This window comes from Malus sylvestris, chromosome 11 (assembly GCF_916048215.2).
Source record: "Malus sylvestris chromosome 11, drMalSylv7.2, whole genome shotgun sequence".
NCBI classification, from domain to species: Eukaryota; Viridiplantae; Streptophyta; class Magnoliopsida; order Rosales; family Rosaceae; genus Malus; species Malus sylvestris.
In genome coordinates this window covers 36465659-36471608 of record NC_062270.1, presented here as the reverse complement: position 1 = coordinate 36471608, position 5950 = coordinate 36465659, and the positions used below count along the sequence as shown (strand labels likewise).

The 5950-nt window shown below is 38.5% G+C and overlaps 1 pseudogene; it reads right to left on the bottom strand.

Moving 5' to 3' along the window:
* Positions 1-1695: 1695 nt before the first annotated feature.
* LOC126589974 (F-box/LRR-repeat protein At4g14103-like) lies at positions 1696-3394 on the bottom strand (annotated as a pseudogene).
* Positions 3395-5950: the final 2556 nt, after the last annotated feature.

Here is a 5950-nt window from a genome sequence, read left to right as displayed (position 1 = left end):
AGTCCCTTTTATAGAATAAGGGCTCTCTCCCCTTTTACATTTGTCATGGGCTTAGGGATGAGGCCTAATATATGGTACCAACACACCTCTAACTAATAAGAAAATTAGTTACACATGTTCATAACAATTGAAAAGCAATCTGAAATAAACATGGAAACAAAACAAGGGAATAAAGAACTATAGAAACTCCAAAGGACGCAGGTAGGCTTGCAGCACACTCCTCATTCTCCCATGGAAGTCACAGCCAGGTATTGTCTTCTCTCCTCTGCGGCAAAATATGTATTTCTAAATGGGTGGTGGTGTAGAATGAATTCTGGTGTGGTTGTAGAATATATGAGGGTAAATGGTGCGTCACATATAAATATATATATATATATATATATAGCATAGCTGAAAACCCTCAGAATTAGGTCTAGGGTTTAAAGGGTGCGGCACATATTGCTTGGGCCTCAAGAGAAGGGTCAAAGCCTAATTAATTTCTGAAAAGGCTTTGCACAATCCAAATCCAATAAGAAAAAGGTTAACAAATCCAAAAGGGAAAAGGGATAGGAAGTTGCGGCAGACTTAGAGGGAAAAGGGAGTTGATTGCAAGGCAAGGAAAATGCCTTCTAGAAGGGTAGATGCGCCACTTTTGTAGGGAATTCTAAAAACAATGTTATGTGGTTGATTTCTAAAAGAATAAGGCCTAAAAACATGCAGCACCAATGTAGAAACAGATAAGGCCTTCTAGAAAGGTTTCTAGGTGATTTAAATCAGAAATTAACTCCCCTTTGCAGTAGGAATTAAGTTAGGAAAAGATTAGGATAGGATAGGATAAGATAAGGTAGTTTGGATAAGGTTTGGATAATGTTCCTTTTTTCTTGCTGATTCCTTGTCTTGAAATAATTTCTCCAAATTTGTAGCACATTCCTAGCCTCATTTAAGCACCAAAAAAGTTCATCCAACTTGCTCCATATGCATGCAATCCATTTCAGCCCAAAACTGCACCAAAATGCACTTTCTTGCCAACTTTGCCATTAGGACCTACAAACACACGAAAATAGCTTAAAACACTATAGTAAGCATGAACTAACTAAGTAAATGCAAGAAAACATGCTAACTAAGTCACATAAATATGCTTCTATCATTGCGGTAGATCTGTTCATGTAGGTCTTTCTCCAAAGTTTTGGTTGTAAAAGTTATGCTCTCCTCTGACTTAAAGAAAAGTAATGATTCATGGCACCTTCAGATCAATCGTACGGTTAAAATGGGAAAGAAAACGAACAAGGTAATCTGGTTAGAGACTATTACTCTGACTAGAAACAATTGGTCTGACGAAGAAGCTAAATAATATCGATAAGAAACATATAGCATGCAAAACAAAAACTATGCAAATGAATTCCATCTTAAGATCAATAAAGATGTTGCTTTAACTGACGTATCCATGTTCTAATGTATCACTGTACTGTACTGTACTGTATTGTACCGTATTGTATCACCATATCCGTATCCGTGCTCCATAGATTAGTTGAATTTCATAGTCAGACAAAGGTTGCTCATCAACAAGAAATAACGAAAAATATAAAGTTGGGAATTCCATAAATATCTTCATAATCCATCGAAAGACCAACAAAGATGTTTCTCTAGTTTACAACATCGATGAGAGAAGGATCAATCCATAACCCCATGGAACGATGCTTACATTTTACACCTAATTCAAATAGCTAGACAAGTCCCCGAACCTCAAATTCCTCACCTAAATCATTATAAATAGCCATCTTCTCCAAATAATTACCATTCTCAAACAAAAACCTTGCCACTTTCTTCTTATGTGGATATCCCTTGAAGCCTCTTATGGTGATAGTCTTGAGGTGTGATGTCAAACAAACAGGCACATACTCCGGTATATGCCATCGAAGCTTTAAGGGTGGGTTATGTTTAAAATTTGAGTATTGTCGAAACGAGTAGTGTTGAACACAGTTCTTGTCCTAAAAACATAAATGAAATGAGAATAGTAAAAAGCTGCATGTTAGTACGACACAAGGGTGGAAAGAAAATCTTCTTTGTGTCCTAAGACAAGATGCTCTAAATTAGGTGATTTATCGAGCAACTTCATGAGCAAATCCCAGTTATATCAATCATATAGAACCAACTTCAACTCGCTCAAATTATCAAAAGTCGGCAGACAATGATCTTGCATGGAAAATAAACTTTTGATAACAACATAAACTGATGCATAATTAAACACTTACTATTTCAAGAGAATGTGTAGGATAACAGGAAGACGGCAAGCCAGGAATATGTCTTTGCCAAATATCATGGAAAGAGTTGTGCACGAAACTTTCCACGTTTGTAATTCTATGAGGAAAAGCTGGGAACCTTAGGGTAAAAGTAATAAGTAAGATTGTTGAAGGGACTGAATGATAGGCCTGCATGGCTTATTTCCTCTTTACAAACAAAGAGAGCTTTCCTTCCCCTTTTCCAACTACCCCTTTTCTTCCTATACTCCTTTCTACCAAAGAGTATTAAAAAGTTGGGGCATACTCACCCGCAAAACACAAGCCGAAAGACACAGATATTTGACATTGGATATCCCTGCCAGGAGTGCAGTTGCATTTGTTACAAATTCTACATCTCGATGTACACAACAGCAACAGAGATCGACATTGGCCTTGACAAGGGACTTCGCATTTTCCAAACAATAATTGGCCAAAATATCCTCCTTAACGTCAAAGTTTTTAAGCTTCGGGGCATTAATAAAGACTTTCTCCCCACCTAATTGAATCAATAAATGGTGGAATGTTATAATTAGCCTCTTTAGTTCAGAAGCAGAGATCTTGAAATTGCAACCTCAAACACCAAGCGTTATATCTATTATCAAATCTTCAAGTACCGGGCAACAGGATAAGAGATTTTCCACTGAGTCACAGTAGGGACCTTCAGCTGTGATATGGAGAAACTTGAGACTTGGGAAACACCCAGATGTGGGTGGATTGTAGGTAATAACATTTGACTTCACTTTTAAGACCACCAGTCGCTTTTGGGTAGCTCCAAAGTCTTGCCCGTATTAGATACACCAAGATCAAGTTCAACAGCCTTACGCCTAATGGCAATGCGAATCCAACGATCAATACGAGTGTAATCCCCAACACAGGAACAATAAAGACGAAATTTCTGAATGTCTACTGAGCCGGGAAAGTTAAATTATATGGGCAACAAAATTCATAAAAGCAACAAAGTCAAACTTATCTTTGTTTTCGAAGTCTAGATTCGGAACGGAATCCCATATGTTCTTCCATCTTGTAGACAGAATGCTGCACCCCATCGCACATTTTGTTGGCAAGAAGGAAAACATATGGCAAAGAACTGGAACGAGCAACCCACTAATCGTATCTTTAACTCTTGCTTTACTCATTTGTATCCTAGTGTTCTTTCACAACAAAGAAAATGGTCAATTCAATAACTTTTCAGATAAGTCACTTAGTACTACAGTCTAGTGATATTACTCTTCACTTGTAAGTGAGAGGTCTTGGATTCGATTCTCGCCAAAGCCGAGTTTGAACCATATTATTGCTAGCCCATTGTGAGGCTAAGCTCACCCCTCCCCATTTAGTATAGATAATATCATTTGCTCAAAAAAATAAAAAATAAAAATAAAAATAAAAAATAAAAACTTTTGCAGATATGGTGCTTAAGGAAGTTCACACTTCAAAATTTCAAAGAAAACATAAACAAATCATTTTTGTGTTTTAGTTCGTTGGCAACTAAAGCAGAAGAGAATACATGATAATTCCTAAACTTTTATATATCTGAACGATGTTGAAGATCAACACTAGCCCAATTGGTGTTTGTGTTGAAGTGTAATCTTGCCTTGGCCCAAAATGGATCCAGCCCATTGACAATGAAAGATCCATACACATGCTAGAGAATTCTAGCAAAGTTCAAGTTGGTGGAAGAGTCTAGAATAATGGTGAGGATTCCACCAACATACAAGATTAGTGTAGATAATTCTAGCTTAGGAAAGTAGTGGAATTATCTAGATATCTCTAGCATGATGCTTCCATGCTTCTCCAAGGTTCCATCCATACCTATAAAAGGAGAAGGCATCCACACCATTTGTAATCAACCAATCAACCAAACAACCAATCAATTAAGAAGACTAAGTGAGAGTGAGAAGTATGAGTAGTCTTGTGAGGAGTGTAAGTGGTCTAGAGTGTGTCTCTAGAAAGAGTGAGTGTCATAGCTTCTAAAGAGTATCCTTGAGAGTTTGTGTGTTGTAATATTTTGCGTGTGTAATACAAGTAATTTGTTTACTTGTGTTGTCTCTCCAACACTTGTGTTAGAGTTGTGTACTCTAATTTTTTCCCTAACAATTGGTATCAAAGCGGTATGATCAAGGACCGTCTCTACTGAAGCTTCCGAGAATCGTGAGAAGTTTAGTACTTCGTAAGATTGTTGACTAATCTTGTTCGGCTTATCAAAGTTCTGCCGACACGATGGGATATCTTCAAGTTGTTTGAGGAATCAAAAAGTTGAACAACAAAAATTAAAACACATGGGCGACGTGTATGGAGTCTTACCTACAAGGCCAAGATCTTTGGGATGTCGTCGGCGGTAATGAAGTTACGTAGCTGGAAGAAGACACCAGCGGCACTTTGCAGAAGGCCAAAACACCAAAAGAAGCGTGGGACACCTTCGCCACACTATTTTTAAGGAGGAATGATACAAGAGTGCAACTTCTCGAGAATGAGCTGTTATCGATGGCCTAACGAGACATGACGATTGTCGAATATTTCCATAAAGTAAAGTTTATTTGCCGTGAAATTTCTGAATTAGATCCTAGTGCTGCCATTGTAGAATCCAGGATAAAAAGAATAATTATCCATGGATTGAGATCTGAATATTGAGGCTTTGTTGCCATTGTACAAGGATGGCTAACCGTGAGTTTGAGAATTTGCTTGCCGATCAAGAAGCTTTGGCAAAGCAAATGGAAGGGGTCTTGTTAAAAGGTGAGGAGGAAGCGCTCTACACCGAAAGTAAAGGCAGCTTTAAGCAACATGCTGGTGAAGGATCGAAAAGAAATTGTGACAAGGAGAAAGGTCACCAGAAGGAGGGGAGTTCTCGATGAGTGGGAGCTTCAACGTATCACGGCAACCGTGGTCAGTCTCAGAACAATAAAATGTTTGAGGGAAAATGTTACAACTGTGGTAAGAAGGGTCACATGGCGAAGAAGTGCTGGTTCAGAAAGCCTGCATAGAGTAATGTCGTCAACTTAGAAGAGAAAAATGAAGATGATTGAGACGTCATTGGATCTTTAGCCTTGGAGGAAGAGTGGAACGCTGAAGCATCCGTTGCTATGGAGAAGTAAGGGTCAGCTCTCACAGCAGCAAGTTCGGAGTCGATTAATTACCAAAATGATTGGATCGTGGATTCGGGTTGCTTAAATCACATGAAAGGTGGTGAGAAAAAGTTACAAAGACTGATTGAATACAAAGAAGGCCGCTTGGTGTTAACGGCCAACGACTCGAGGCTACCGATTGCTTACATCGGTAAGGCAATAATTGTGCCCCGATACAACACCAATCATGTGTCGCTTCAAGATGTCTACCATGTTCTAGGTATGAAGAAAAATCTACTTTCAGTGCTGCAACTGACGTCATTAGGAAATTATGTCTTGTTTAGTCCACGAGATGTGAAAGTGTATCGACACCTCAAGATCTTAGGGATGCCAACAATGGAGGGATGGTGACTGTAATCAGTCTATGTAATGTTAACAAAAATTGCATACGTAGACAAGACAAGGAAACGAGACAATAGATTTATGGCACATGAGATTGGGTCACGTTAGTTATCACAAGCTAAATGTGATGATGAAAAAGTTAATGTTGAAAGGGCTACCTCAGCTTGACATGAGAACAGACACGGCTTGTGCAAAATGCCAATATGGTAAAGCACATCAACTACCATAAGA